This window comes from Pseudophryne corroboree, chromosome 5 (genome assembly GCF_028390025.1).
Source record: "Pseudophryne corroboree isolate aPseCor3 chromosome 5, aPseCor3.hap2, whole genome shotgun sequence".
Taxonomy (NCBI): domain Eukaryota; kingdom Metazoa; phylum Chordata; class Amphibia; order Anura; family Myobatrachidae; genus Pseudophryne; species Pseudophryne corroboree.
This window is the reverse complement of record NC_086448.1, coordinates 369,517,669-369,534,787: the sequence shown is the minus strand read 5'-3', so window position 1 is coordinate 369,534,787 and position 17,119 is coordinate 369,517,669.

Here is a 17,119-nt window from a genome sequence, read left to right as displayed (position 1 = left end):
AAACATTCTATTTTGGAATTATAGAGATCCCAACATTCTATTTTGGAATTCTAGTACTCCCAACATTCTATTTTGGAATTCTGCAACACCAAAATTTTATTTTGGTATTCTAGTACTACCATCATTCAATTTTAGTTTTCTTGAACTTATAACAGTGTATTTTGGAATTCTAGAACTCCCAACATTCTGTTTTGGAATTCTAGGTTGCCCAACCTTCTATTTTGGAATTCTAGAACTCCCAACATTCTATTTTAGTATTCTACAACTCCCAACATTCTATTTTGGAATTCTAGAACTCCCAACATTTTATTTTGTAATTCTGCCACACCAACATTCTTTCCTGGAATTCTAGAATTTTCAACATTTTATTTGGTATTCTAGAACTCCCAACATTATATTTTGATATTCTAGAACTCTCAACATTCTATTTTGGAATTATAGAACTCCCAACATTCTATTTTGGAATTCTGCAACACCAACATTCTATTTTGGAATTCTAGAACACCCAATATTCTTTTTTGGAATTCTAGAACTCACAACAGTGTGTTTTGGAATTCTAGAACTCCAAACATTCTATATAGGAATTCTAGAACTCCCAACATTCTATCTTGGACTTCTAGAACTCCCAACATTCTATTTGGGTATTCTAGAACTCCCAACATTATATTTTGATATTCTAGAACTCTCAACATTCTATTTTGGAATTCTAGAACTCCCAACATTCTATTTTGGCATTCTAGAACTCCCAATATTCTATTTTGGAATTCTAGATCTCCCAATATTCTATTTTGAAATTCTAGAACTCCCAACATTCTATTTTAGTATTCTAGAACTCCTAACAGACTATTTTGGAATTCTAGAACTCCCAATATTCTTTTTTTTTAATAATTCTAGAACTCCCAACATTCTATTTTGGAATTCTAGAACTCCCAATATACTATTCTGAAATTATTGAACTCCCAACATTCTATTTTGGAACTCTGCAATACCAACATTCTATTTTGGAATTCTGGAACTCCCAACATTCTTTTTTGGAATTCTATAACTCACAACAGTGTGTTTTGGAATTCTAGAACTCCCAACATTCTATATAGGAATTCTAGAACTCCCAACATTCTATCTTGGACTTATAGAACTCCCAACATCTATTTTGGAATTCTAGAACTCCCAACATTCTTTTTTGGAATTCTAGAACTCACAACAGTGTGTTTTGGAATTCTAGAACTCCCAACATTCTATATATGTATTCTAGAACTCCCAGCATTCTATCTTGGAGTTCTAGAACTCCCAACATTCTATTTGGGTATTCTAGAACTCCCAACATTATATTTTGATATTCTAGAACTCCCAACATTCTATTTTGGAATTCTGCTACACCAACATTCTATTTTGGAATGATAGAACTCCCAACATTCTATTTTGGAAAATCTAGAACTCCCAACATTTTATTTTGTAATTCTGCCACACCAACATTCTTTCCTGGAATTCTAGAATTTTCAACATTTTATTTGGTATTCTAAAACTCCCAACATTATATTTTGATATTCTAGATCTCTCAACATTTTATTTTGGAATTATAGAACTCCCAACATTCTATTTTGGAATTCTGCAACACCAACATTCTATTTTGGAATTCTAGAACACCCAATATTCTATTTTGGTATTCTAGAACTCCCAATATGCTATTCTGAAATTCTAGAACTCCCAACATTCTATTTTGGAACTCTGCAATACCAACATTCTATTTTGGAATTCTACAACACCAACTTTCAATTTTAGTATTTTAGAACTCCCAACATTCTTTTTTTGAATTCTATAACTCACAACAGTGTATTTTGGAATTCTAGATCTCCCAACATTCTATCTTGGTCTTCTAGATCTCCCGATATTCTATTTTGGAATTCTAGAACTCCCAACATTATATTTTGGATTTCTAGAACTCTCAACATTCTATTTTGGAATTCTGCAACACCAACATTATATCTTGGTATTCTAGAACTCCAAACATTCTATTTTGGAATTATAGAGATCCCAACATTCTATTTTGGAATTCTAGTACTCCCAACATTCTATTTTGGAATTCTGCAACACCAAAATTTTATTTTGGTATTCTAGTACTACCATCATTCAATTTTAGTTTTCTTGAACTTATAACAGTGTATTTTGGAATTCTAGAACTCCCAACATTCTGTTTTGGAATTCTAGGTTGCCCAACCTTCTATTTTGGAATTCTAGAACTCCCAACATTCTATTTTAGTATTCTAAAACTCCCAACATTCTATTTTGGAATTCTAGAACTCCCAACATTTTATTTTGTAATTCTGCCACACCAACATTCTTTCCTGGAATTCTAGAATTTTCAACATTTTATTTGGTATTCTAGAACTCCCAACATTATATTTTGATATTCTAGAACTCTCAACATTCTATTTTGGAATTATAGAACTCCCAACATTCTATTTTGGAATTCTGCAACACCAACATTCTATTTTGGAATTCTAGAACACCCAATATTCTTTTTTGGAATTCTAGAACTCACAACAGTGTGTTTTGGAATTCTAGAACTCCAAACATTCTATATAGGAATTCTAGAACTCCCAACATTCTATCTTGGACTTCTAGAACTCCCAACATTCTATTTGGGTATTCTAGAACTCCCAACATTATATTTTGATATTCTAGAACTCTCAACATTCTATTTTGGAATTCTAGAACTCCCAACATTCTATTTTGGCATTCTAGAACTCCCAATATTCTATTTTGGAATTCTAGATCTCCCAATATTCTATTTTGAAATTCTAGAACTCCCAACATTCTATTTTAGTATTCTAGAACTCCTAACAGACTATTTTGGAATTCTAGAACTCCCAATATTCTTTTTTTTTTAATAATTCTAGAACTCCCAACATTCTATTTTGGAATTCTAGAACTCTCAATATACTATTCTGAAATTCTTGAACTCCCAACATTCTATTTTGGAACTCTGCAATACCAACATTCTATTTTGGAATTCTAGAACTCCCAACATTCTTTTTTGGAATTCTATAACTCACAACAGTGTGTTTTGGAATTCTAGAACTCCCAACATTCTATATAGGAATTCTAGAACTCCCAACATTCTATCTTGGACTTATAGAACTCCCAACATCTATTTTGGAATTCTAGAACTCACAACAGTGTGATTTGGAATTCTCGAACTCCCAACATTCTATATAGGAATTCTAGAATTCACAACATTCTATCTTGGACTTCTAGAACTCCCAACATTCTATTTGGGTATTCCAGAACTCCCAACATTATATTTTGGAATTCTAAAACACCAACATTCTATCTTGGAATTCTAGAACTCCCAACATTCTATTTTTGAATTCTAGAACTCCCAACATTCTATTTTGGAATTCTAGAACTCCCAACATTCTTTTTTGGAATTCTAGAACTCCCAACATTCTATTTTAGTATTCTAGAACTCCTAACAGACTATTTTGGGATTCTAGAACTCCCAATATTCTTTTTTTTTTAATTCTAGAACTACCAACATTCTATTTTGGAATTCAAGGACTCCCAACATTCTATTTTGGTATTCTAGAACTCCCAATATACTATTCTGAAATTCTAGAACTCCCAACATTCTATTTTGGAACTCTGCAATACCAACATTCTATTTTGGAATTCTGGAACTCCCAGCGTTCTATGTTGGAATTCTAAAACTCCCAACATTCTATTTTGGAATTCTAGAACTCCCAACATTCTATTTTGGAATTCTAAGTTGCCCAACCTTCTATTTTGGAATTCTAGTACTCCCAACATACTATTTTGGAATTCTAGAACTTCCAATATTCTATTTTGGAATTCTAGAACTCCCAACATTCTATCTTGGACTTCTAGAACTCCCGATATTCTATTTTGGATTTCTAGAACTCTCAACATACTATTTTGGAATTCTGCAACACCAACATTATATCTTGGTATTCTAGAACTCCCAACATTCTATTTTGGAATTGTAGAACTCCCAACATTCTATATACGAATTCTAGAACTCCCAACATTCTATCTTGTACTTCTAGAACTCCCAACATTCTTTTTTGGAATTCTAGAACTCACAACAGTGTGTTTTGGAATTCTAGAACTCCCAACATTCTATATATGTATTCTAGAACTCCCAGCATTCTATCTTGGAGTTCTAGAACTCCCAACATTCTATTTGGGTATTCTAGAACTCCCAACATTATATTTTGATATTTTAGAACTCCCAACATTCTATTTAAGAATTCTGCAACACCAACATTCTATTTTGGAATTCTAGAACTCCCAACATTCTATCTTGGACTTCTAGATCTCCCGATATTCTATTTTGGAATTCTAGAACTCCCAACATTATATTTTGGATTTCTAGAACTCTCAACATTCTATTTTGGAATTCTGCAACACCAACATTATATCTTGGTATTCTAGAACTCCAAACATTCTATTTTGGAATTATAGAGATCCCAACATTCTATTTTGGAATTCTAGTACTCCCAACATTCTATTTTGGAATTCTGCAACACCAAAATTTTATTTTGGTATTCTAGTACTACCATCATTCAATTTTAGTTTTCTTGAACTTATAACAGTGTATTTTGGAATTCTAGAACTCCCAATATTCTATTTTGGAATTCTAGAACTCCCAACATTCTATTTTGGAATTCTAGGTTGCCCAACCTTCTATTTTGGAATTTTAGAACTCCCAACATTCTATTTTGGAATTCTAGAACTCCCAACATTCTATTTTAGTATTCTAAAACTCCCAACATTCTATTTTGGAATTCTAGAACTCCCAACATTTTATTTTGTAATTCTGCCACACCAACATTCTTTCCTGGAATTCTAGAATTTTCAACATTTTATTTGGTATTCTAGAACTCCCAACATTATATTTTGATATTCTAGAACTCTCAACATTCTATTTTGGAAATATAGAACTCCCAACATTCTATTTTGGAATTCTGCAACACCAACATTCTATTTTGAAATTCTAGAACACCCAATATTCTTTTTTGGAATTCTAGAACTCACAACAGTGTGTTTTGGAATTCTAGAACTCCAAACATTCTATATAGGAATTCTAGAACTCCCAACATTCTATCTTGGACTTCTAGAACTCCCAACATTCTATTTGGGTATTCTAGAACTACCAACATTATATTTTGATATTCTAGAACTCTCAACATTCTATTTTGGAATTCTAGAACTCCCAACATTCTATTTTGGCATTCTAGAACTCCCAATATTCTATTTTGGAATTCTAGATCTCCCAATATTCTATTTTGAAATTCTAGAACTCCCAACATTCTATTTTAGTATTCTAGAACTCCTAACAGACTATTTTGGAATTCTAGAACTCCCAATATTCTTTTTTTTTTAATAATTCTAGAACTCCCAACATTCTATTTTGGAATTCTAGAACTCTCAATATACTATTCTGAAATTCTTGAACTCCCAACATTCTATTTTGGAACTCTGCAATACCAACATTCTATTTTGGAATTCTAGAACTCCCAACATTCTTTTTTGGAATTCTATAACTCACAACAGTGTGTTTTGGAATTCTAGAACTCCCAACATTCTATATAGGAATTCTAGAACTCCCAACATTCTATCTTGGACTTATAGAACTCCCAACATCTATTTTGGAATTCTAGAACTCACAACAGTGTGATTTGGAATTCTCGAACTCCCAACATTCTATATAGGAATTCTAGAATTCACAACATTCTATCTTGGACTTCTAGAACTCCCAACATTCTATTTGGGTATTCCAGAACTCCCAACATTATATTTTGGAATTCTAAAACACCAACATTCTATCTTGGAATTCTAGAACTCCCAACATTCTATTTTTGAATTCTAGAACTCCCAACATTCTATTTTGGAATTCTAGAACTCCCAACATTCTTTTTTGGAATTCTAGAACTCCCAACATTCTATTTTAGTATTCTAGAACTCCTAACAGACTATTTTGGGATTCTAGAACTCCCAATATTCTTTTTTTTTTAATTCTAGAACTACCAACATTCTATTTTGGAATTCAAGGACTCCCAACATTCTATTGTGGTATTCTAGAACTCCCAATATACTATTCTGAAATTCTAGAACTCCCAACATTCTATTTTGGAACTCTGCAATACCAACATTCTATTTTGGAATTCTGGAACTCCCAGCGTTCTATGTTGGAATTCTAAAACTCCCAACATTCTATTTTGGAATTCTAGAACTCCCAACATTCTATTTTGGAATTCTAAGTTGCCCAACCTTCTATTTTGGAATTCTAGTACTCCCAACATACTATTTTGGAATTCTAGAACTTCCAATATTCTATTTTGGAATTCTAGAACTCCCAACATTCTATCTTGGACTTCTAGAACTCCCGATATTCTATTTTGGATTTCTAGAACTCTCAACATACTATTTTGGAATTCTGCAACACCAACATTATATCTTGGTATTCTAGAACTCCCAACATTCTATTTTGGAATTGTAGAACTCCCAACATTCTATATACGAATTCTAGAACTCCCAACATTCTATCTTGTACTTCTAGAACTCCCAACATTCTTTTTTGGAATTCTAGAACTCACAACAGTGTGTTTTGGAATTCTAGAACTCCCAACATTCTATATATGTATTCTAGAACTCCCAGCATTCTATCTTGGAGTTCTAGAACTCCCAACATTCTATTTGGGTATTCTAGAACTCCCAACATTATATTTTGATATTTTAGAACTCCCAACATTCTATTTAAGAATTCTGCAACACCAACATTCTATTTTGGAATTCTAGAACTCCCAACATTCTATCTTGGACTTCTAGATCTCCCGATATTCTATTTTGGAATTCTAGAACTCCCAACATTATATTTTGGATTTCTAGAACTCTCAACATTCTATTTTGGAATTCTGCAACACCAACATTATATCTTGGTATTCTAGAACTCCAAACATTCTATTTTGGAATTATAGAGATCCCAACATTCTATTTTGGAATTCTAGTACTCCCAACATTCTATTTTGGAATTCTGCAACACCAAAATTTTATTTTGGTATTCTAGTACTACCATCATTCAATTTTAGTTTTCTTGAACTTATAACAGTGTATTTTGGAATTCTAGAACTCCCAATATTCTATTTTGGAATTCTAGAACTCCCAACATTCTATTTTGGAATTCTAGGTTGCCCAACCTTCTATTTTGGAATTTTAGAACTCCCAACATTCTATTTTGGAATTCTAGAACTCCCAACATTCTATTTTAGTATTCTAAAACTCCCAACATTCTATTTTGGAATTCTAGAACTCCCAACATTTTATTTTGTAATTCTGCCACACCAACATTCTTTCCTGGAATTCTAGAATTTTCAACATTTTATTTGGTATTCTAGAACTCCCAACATTATATTTTGATATTCTAGAACTCTCAACATTCTATTTTGGAAATATAGAACTCCCAACATTCTATTTTGGAATTCTGCAACACCAACATTCTATTTTGAAATTCTAGAACACCCAATATTCTTTTTTGGAATTCTAGAACTCACAACAGTGTGTTTTGGAATTCTAGAACTCCCAACATTCTATATAGGAATTCTAGAACTCCCAACATCCTATCTTGGACTTCTAGAACTCCCAACATTCTATTTGGGTATTTTAGAACTCCCAACATTATATTTTGATATTCTAGAACTCCCAACATTCTATTTTGGCATTCTAGAACTCCCAATATTCTATTTTGGAATTCTAGATCTCCCAATATTCTATTTTGAAATTCTAGAACTCCCAACATTCTATTTTAGTATTCTAGAACTCCTAACAGACTATTTTGGAATTCTAGAACTCCCAATATTCTATTTTAGTATTCTAGAACTCCCAACATTCTATTTTGGAACTCTGCAATACCAACATTCTATTTTGGAATTATAGAACTCCCAGCATTCTATTTTGGAATTCTACTTCACCAACATTCTATTTTGGAATTCTAGAACTCCCAACATTCTTTTTTGGAATTCTAGAACTCACAACATTCTATATAGGAATTCTAGAACTCCCAACATTCTATCTTAGACTTATAGAACTCCCAACATCTATTTTGGAATTCTAGAACTCCCAACATTCTTTTTTGGAATTCTAGAACTCACAACAGTGTGATTTGGAATTCTAGAACTCCCAACATTCTTTTTTGGAATTCTAGAACTCACAACAGTGTGATTTGGAATTCTAGAACTCCCAACATTCTATATAGGAATTATAGAATTCACAACATTCTATCTTGGACTTCTAGAACTCCCAACATTCTATTTGGGTATTCCAGAACTCCCAACATTATATTTTGGAATTCTAAAACACCAACATTCTATCTTGGAATTCTAGAACTCCCAACATTCTATTTTAGTATTCTAGAACTCCTAACAGACTATTTTGGGATTCTAGAACTCCCAATATTCTTTTTTTTTTTTAATTCTAGAACTACCAACATTCTATTTTGGAATTCTAGGACTCCCAACATTCTATTTTGGTATTCTAGAACTCCCAATATACTATTCTGAAATTCTAGAACTCCCAACATTCTATTTTGGAACTCTGCAATACCAACATTCTATTTTGGAATTCTACAACACCAACATTCTATTTTAGTATTTTAAAAATCCCAACATTCTTTTTTGAATTCTAGAACTCACAAGAGTATATTTTGGAATTCTAGAACTCCCAACATTCTATTTTGGAATTCTGGAACTCCCAGCATTCTATGTTGGAATTCTAAAACTCCCAACATTCTATTTTGGAATTCTAGAACTCCCAACATTCTATTTTGGAATTCTAGGTTGCCCAACCTTCTATTTTGGAATTCTGGAACTCCCAGCATTCTATGTTGGAATTCTAAAACTTCCAACATACTATTTTGGAATTCTAGAACTCCCAACATTCTATTTTGGAATTCTAGGACTCCCAACATTATATCTTGGTATTCTAGAACTCCCAACATTCTATTTTGGAATTCTAGAACTCCCAACATTCTATTTTGGAACTCTGCAATACCAACATTCTATTTTGGAATTCTACAACACCAACATTCTATTTTAGTATTTTAAAACTCCCAACATTCTTTTTTGAATTCTAGAACTCACAAGAGTGTATTTTGGAATTCTAGAACTCCCAACATTATATTTTGGAATTCTGGAACTCCCGGCATTCTATGTTGGAATTCTAAAACTCCCAACATTCTATTTTGGAATTCTAGAACTCCCAACATTCTATTTTGGAATTCTAAGTTGCCCAACCTTCTATTTTGGAATTCTGGAACTCCCAGCATTCTATGTTGGAATTCTAAAACTTCCAACATACTATTTTGGAATTCTAGAACTCCCAACATTCTATTTTGGAATTCTAGGACTCCCAACATTATATCTTGGTATTCTAGAACTCCCAACATTCTATTTTGGAATTCTAGAACTCCCAACATTCTATATACGAATTCTAGAACTCCCAACATTCTATCTTGTACTTCTAGAACTCCCAACATTCTTTTTTGGAATTCTAGAACTCCCAACATTCTATTTTGGAATTCTAGAACTCCCAACATTCTATTTTAGTATTCTAAAACTCCCAAACATTCTATTTTGGAATTCTAGAACTCCCAACATTCTATTTTGGAATTCTGGAACTCCCAGCATTCTATTTTGGAATTCTAGAACTCCCAACATTCTATTTTGGCATTCTAGAACTCCCAATATTCTATTTTGGAATTCTAGATCTCCCAATATTCTATTTTGAAATTCTAGAACTCCCAACATTCTATTTTAGTATTCTAGAACTCCTAACAGACTATTTTGGAATTCTAGAACTCCCAATATTCTTTTTTTTTAATAATTCTAGAACTCCCAACATTCTATTTTGGAATTCTAGAACTCCCAATATACTATTCTGAAATTCTTGAACTCCCAACATTCTATTTTGGAACTCTGCAATACCAACATTCTATTTTGGAATTCTAGAACTCCCAACATTCTTTTTTGGAATTCTATAACTCACAACAGTGTGTTTTGGAATTCTAGAACTCCCAACATTCTATATAGGAATTCTAGAACTCCCAACATTCTATCTTGGACTTATAGAACTCCCAACATCTATTTTGGAATTCTAGAACTCCCAACATTCTTTTTTGGAATTCTAGAACTCACAACAGTGTGCTTTGGAATTCTAGAACTCCCAACATTCTATATATGTATTCTAGAACTCCCAGCATTCTATCTTGGAGTTCTAGAACTCCCAACATTCTATTTGGGTATTCTAGAACTCCCAACATTATATTTTGATATTCTAGAACTCCCAACATTCTATTTTGGAATTCTGCTACACCAACATTCTATTTTGGAATGATAGAACTCCCAACATTCTATTTTGGAAAATCTAGAACTCCCAACATTTTATTTTGTAATTCTGCCACACCAACATTCTTTCCTGGAATTCTAGAATTTTCAACATTTTATTTGGTATTCTAAAACTCCCAACATTATATTTTGATATTCTAGATCTCTCAACATTCTATTTTGGAATTCTAGAACTCCCAACATTCTATATTGGCATTCTAGAACTCCCAACATTCTTTTTTGGAATTCTAGAACTCACAACAGTGTGATTTGGAATTCTCGAACTCCCAACATTCTATATAGGAATTCTAGAATTCACAACATTCTATCTTGGACTTCTAGAACTCCCAACATTCTATTTGGGTATTCCAGAACTCCCAACATTCTATTTGGGTATTCCAGAACTCCCAACATTATATTTTGGAATTCTAAAACACCAACATTCTATCTTGGAATTCTAGAACTCCCAACATTCTATTTTTGAATTCTAGAACTCCCAACATTCTATTTTGGAATTCTAGAACTCCCAACATTCTTTTTTGGAATTCTAGAACTCCCAACATTCTATTTTAGTATTCTAGAACTCCTAACAGACTATTTTGGGATTCTAGAACTCCCAATATTCTTTTTTTTTTAATTCTAGAACTACCAACATTCTATTTTGGAATTCAAGGACTCCCAACATTCTATTTTGGTATTCTAGAACTCCCAATATACTATTCTGAAATTCTAGAACTCCCAACATTCTATTTTGGAACTCTGCAATACCAACATTCTATTTTGGAATTCTGGAACTCCCAGCGTTCTATGTTGGAATTCTAAAACTCCCAACATTCTATTTTGGAATTCTAGAACTCCCAACATTCTATTTTGGAATTCTAAGTTGCCAAACCTTCTATTTTGGAATTCTAGTACTCCCAACATACTATTTTGGAATTCTAGAACTCCCAACATTCTATTTTGGAATTCTAGAACTCCCAACATTCTATATACGAATTCTAGAACTCCCAACATTCTATCTTGTACTTCTAGAACTCCCAACATTCTTTTTTGGAATTCTAGAACTCACAACAGTGTGTTTTGGAATTCTAGAACTCCCAACATTCTATATATGTATTCTAGAACTCCCAGCATTCTATCTTGGAGTTCTAGAACTCCCAACATTCTATTTGGGTATTCTAGAACTCCCAACATTATATTTTGATATTCTAGAACTCCCAACATTCTATTTAAGAATTCTGCAACACCAACATTCTATTTTGGAATTCTAGAACTCCCAACATTCTATCTTGGACTTCTAGATCTCCCGATATTCTATTTTGGAATTCTAGAACTCCCAACATTATATTTTGGATTTCTAGAACTCTCAACATTCTATTTTGGAATTCTGCAACACCAACATTATATCTTGGTATTCTAGAACTCCAAACATTCTATTTTGGAATTATAGAGATCTCAACATTCTATTTTGGAATTCTAGTACTCCCAACATTCTATTTTGGAATTCTGCAACACCAAAATTTTATTTTGGTATTCTAGTACTACCATCATTCAATTTTAGTTTTCTTGAACTTATAACAGTGTATTTTGGAATTCTAGAACTCCCAATATTCTATTTTGGAATTCTAGAACTCCCAACATTCTATTTTGGAATTCTAGGTTGCCCAACCTTCTATTTTGGAATTTTAGAACTCCCAACATTCTATTTTGGAATTCTAGAACTCCCAACATTCTATTTTAGTATTCTAAAACTCCCAACATTCTATTTTGGAATTCTAGAACTCCCAACATTTTATTTTGTAATTCTGCCACACCAACATTCTTTCCTGGAATTCTAGAATTTTCAACATTTTATTTGGTATTCTAGAACTCCCAACATTATATTTTGATATTCTAGAACTCTCAACATTCTATTTTGGAAATATAGAACTCCCAACATTCTATTTTGGAATTCTGCAACACCAACATTCTATTTTGGAATTCTAGAACACCCAATATTCTTTTTTGGAATTCTAGAACTCACAACAGTGTGTTTTGGAATTCTAGAACTCCCAACATTCTATATAGGAATTCTAGAACTCCCAACATCCTATCTTGGACTTCTAGAACTCCCAACATTCTATTTGGGTATTTTAGAACTCCCAACATTATATTTTGATATTCTAGAACTCCCAACATTCTATTTTGGCATTCTAGAACTCCCAATATTCTATTTTGGAATTCTAGATCTCCCAATATTCTATTTTGAAATTCTAGAACTCCCAACATTCTATTTTAGTATTCTAGAACTCCTAACAGACTATTTTGGAATTCTAGAACTCCCAATATACTTTTTTTTAATTCTAGAACTACCAACATTCTATTTTGGAATTCTAGAACTCCCAATATACTATTCTGAAATTCTTGAACTCCCAACATTCTATTTTGGAACTCTGCAATACCAACATTCTATTTTGGAATTATAGAACTCCCAGCATTCTATTTTGGAATTCTACTTCACCAACATTCTATTTTGGAATTCTAGAACTCCCAACATTCTTTTTTGGAATTCTAGAACTCACAACATTCTATATAGGAATTCTAGAACTCCCAACATTCTATCTTAGACTTATAGAACTCCCAACATCTATTTTGGAATTCTAGAACTCCCAACATTCTTTTTTGGAATTCTAGAACTCACAACAGTGTGATTTGGAATTCTAGAACTCCCAACATTCTTTTTTGGAATTCTAGAACTCACAACAGTGTGATTTGGAATTCTAGAACTCCCAACATTCTATATAGGAATTATAGAATTCACAACATTCTATCTTGGACTTCTAGAACTCCCAACATTCTATTTGGGTATTCCAGAACTCCCAACATTATATTTTGGAATTCTAAAACACCAACATTCTATCTTGGAATTCTAGAACTCCCAACATTCTATTTTAGTATTCTAGAACTCCTAACAGACTATTTTGGGATTCTAGAACTCCCAATATTCTTTTTTTTTTTTTAATTCTAGAACTACCAACATTCTATTTTGGAATTCTAGGACTCCCAACATTCTATTTTGGTATTCTAGAACTCCCAATATACTATTCTGAAATTCTCGAACTCCCAACATTCTATTTTGGAACTCTGCAATACCAACATTCTATTTTGGAATTCTACAACACCAACATTCTATTTTATTATTTTAAAACTCCCAACATTCTTTTTTGAATTCTAGAACTCACAAGAGTGTATTTTGGAATTCTAGAACTCCCAACATTCTATTTTGGAATTCTGGAACTCCCAGCATTCTATGTTGGAATTCTAAAACTCCCAACATTCTATTTTGGAATTCTAGAACTCCCGACATTCTATTTTGGAATTCTAAGTTGCCCAACCTTCTATTTTGGAATTCTGGAACTCCCAGCATTCTATGTTGGAATTCTAAAACTTCCAACATACTATTTTGGAATTCTAGAACTCCCAACATTCTATTTTGGAATTCTAGGACTCCCAACATTATATCTTGGTATTCTAGAACTCCCAACATTCTATTTTGGAATTCTAGAACTCCCAACATTCTATTTTGGAACTCTGCAATACCAACATTCTATTTTGGAATTCTACAACACCAACATTCTATTTTAGTATTTTAAAACTCCCAACATTCTTTTTTGAATTCTAGAACTCACAAGAGTGTATTTTGGAATTCTAGAACTCCCAACATTATATTTTGGAATTCTGGAACTCCCAGCATTCTATGTTGGAATTCTAAAACTCCCAACATTCTATTTTGGAATTCTAGAACTCCCAACATTCTATTTTGGAATTCTAAGTTGCCCAACCTTCTATTTTGGAATTCTGGAACTCCCAGCATTCTATGTTGGAATTCTAAAACTTCCAACATACTATTTTGGAATTCTAGAACTCCCAACATTCTATTTTGGAATTCTAGGACTCCCAACATTATATCTTGGTATTCTAGAACTCCCAACATTCTATTTTGGAATTCTAGAACTCCCAACATTCTATATACGAATTCTAGAACTCCCAACATTCTATCTTGTACTTCTAGATCTCCCAACATTCTTTTTTGGAATTCTAGAACTCCCAACATTCTATTTTGGAATTCTAGAACTCCCAACATTCTATTTTAGTATTCTAAAACTCCCAACATTCTATTTTGGAATTCTAGAACTCCCAACATTCTATTTTGGAATTCTGGAACTCCCAGCATTCTATTTTGGAATTCTAGAACTCCCAACATTCTATTTTGGCATTCTAGAACTCCCAATATTCTATTTTGGAATTCTAGATCTCCCAATATTCTATTTTGAAATTCTAGAACTCCCAACATTCTATTTTAGTATTCTAGAACTCCTAACAGACTATTTTGGAATTCTAGAACTCCCAATATTCTTTTTTTTAAATAATTCTAGAACTCCCAACATTCTATTTTGGAATTCTAGAACTCCCAATATACTATTCTGAAATTCTTGAACTCCCAACATTCTATTTTGGAACTCTGCAATACCAACATTCTATTTTGGAATTCTAGAACTCCCAACATTCTTTTTTGGAATTCTATAACTCACAACAGTGTGTTTTGGAATTCTAGAACTCCCAACATTCTATATAGGAATTCTAGAACTCCCAACATTCTATATTGGACTTATAGAACTCCCAACATCTATTTTGGAATTCTAGAACTCCCAACATTCTTTTTTGGAATTCTAGAACTCACAACAGTGTGTTTTGGAATTCTAGAACTCCCAACATTCTATATATGTATTCTAGAACTCCCAGCATTCTATCTTGGAGTTCTAGAACTCCCAACATTCTATTTGGGTATTCTAGAACTCCCAACATTATATTTTGATATTCTAGAACTCCCAACATTCTATTTTGGAATTCTGCTACACCAACATTCTATTTTGGAATGATAGAACTCCCAACATTCTATTTTGGAAAATCTAGAACTCCCAACATTTTATTTTGTAATTCTGCCACACCAACATTCTTTCCTGGAATTCTAGAATTTTCAACATTTTATTTGGTATTCTAAAACTCCCAACATTATATTTTGATATTCTAGATCTCTCAACATTCTATTTTGGAATTATAGAACTCCCAACATTCTATTTTGGAACTCTGCAATACCAACATTCTATTTTGGAATTCTGGAACTCCCAGCGTTCTATGTTGGAATTCTAAAACTCCCAACATTCTATTTTGGAATTCTAGAACTCCCAACATTCTATTTTGGAATTCTAAGTTGCCAAACCTTCTATTTTGGAATTCTAGTACTCCCAACATACTATTTTGGAATTCTAGAACTCCCAACATTCTATTTTGGAATTCTAGAACTCCCAACATTCTATATACGAATTCTAGAACTCCCAACATTCTATCTTGTACTTCTAGAACTCCCAACATTCTTTTTTGGAATTCTAGAACTCACAACAGTGTGTTTTGGAATTCTAGAACTCCCAACATTCTATATATGTATTCTAGAACTCCCAGCATTCTATCTTGGAGTTCTAGAACTCCCAACATTCTATTTGGGTATTCTAGAACTCCCAACATTATATTTTGATATTCTAGAACTCCCAACATTCTATTTAAGAATTCTGCAACACCAACATTCTATTTTGGAATTCTAGAACTCCCAACATTCTATCTTGGACTTCTAGATCTCCCGATATTCTATTTTGGAATTCTAGAACTCCCAACATTATATTTTGGATTTCTAGAACTCTCAACATTCTATTTTGGAATTCTGCAACACCAACATTATATCTTGGTATTCTAGAACTCCAAACATTCTATTTTGGAATTATAGAGATCTCAACATTCTATTTTGGAATTCTAGTACTCCCAACATTCTATTTTGGAATTCTGCAACACCAAAATTTTATTTTGGTATTCTAGTACTACCATCATTCAATTTTAGTTTTCTTGAACTTATAACAGTGTATTTTGGAATTCTAGAACTCCCAATATTCTATTTTGGAATTCTAGAACTCCCAACATTCTATTTTGGAATTCTAGGTTGCCCAACCTTCTATTTTGGAATTTTAGAACTCCCAACATTCTATTTTGGAATTCTAGAACTCCCAACATTCTATTTTAGTATTCTAAAACTCCCAACATTCTATTTTGGAATTCTAGAACTCCCAACATTTTATTTTGTAATTCTGCCACACCAACATTCTTTCCTGGAATTCTAGAATTTTCAACATTTTATTTGGTATTCTAGAACTCCCAACATTATATTTTGATATTCTAGAACTCTCAACATTCTATTTTGGAAATATAGAACTCCCAACATTCTATTTTGGAATTCTGCAACACCAACATTCTATTTTGGAATTCTAGAACACCCAATATTCTTTTTTGGAATTCTAGAACTCACAACAGTGTGTTTTGGAATTCTAGAACTCCCAACATTCTATATAGGAATTCTAGAACTCCCAACATCCTATCTTGGACTTCTAGAACTCCCAACATTCTATTTGGGTATTTTAGAACTCCCAACATTATATTTTGATATTCTAGAACTCCCAACATTCTATTTTGGCATTCTAGAACTCCCAATATTCTATTTTGGAATTCTAGATCTCCCAATATTCTATTTTGAAATTCTAGAACTCCCAACATTCTATTTTAGTATTCTAGAACTCCTAACAGACTATTTTGGAATTCTAGAACTCCCAATATACTTTTTTTTAATTCTAGAACTACCA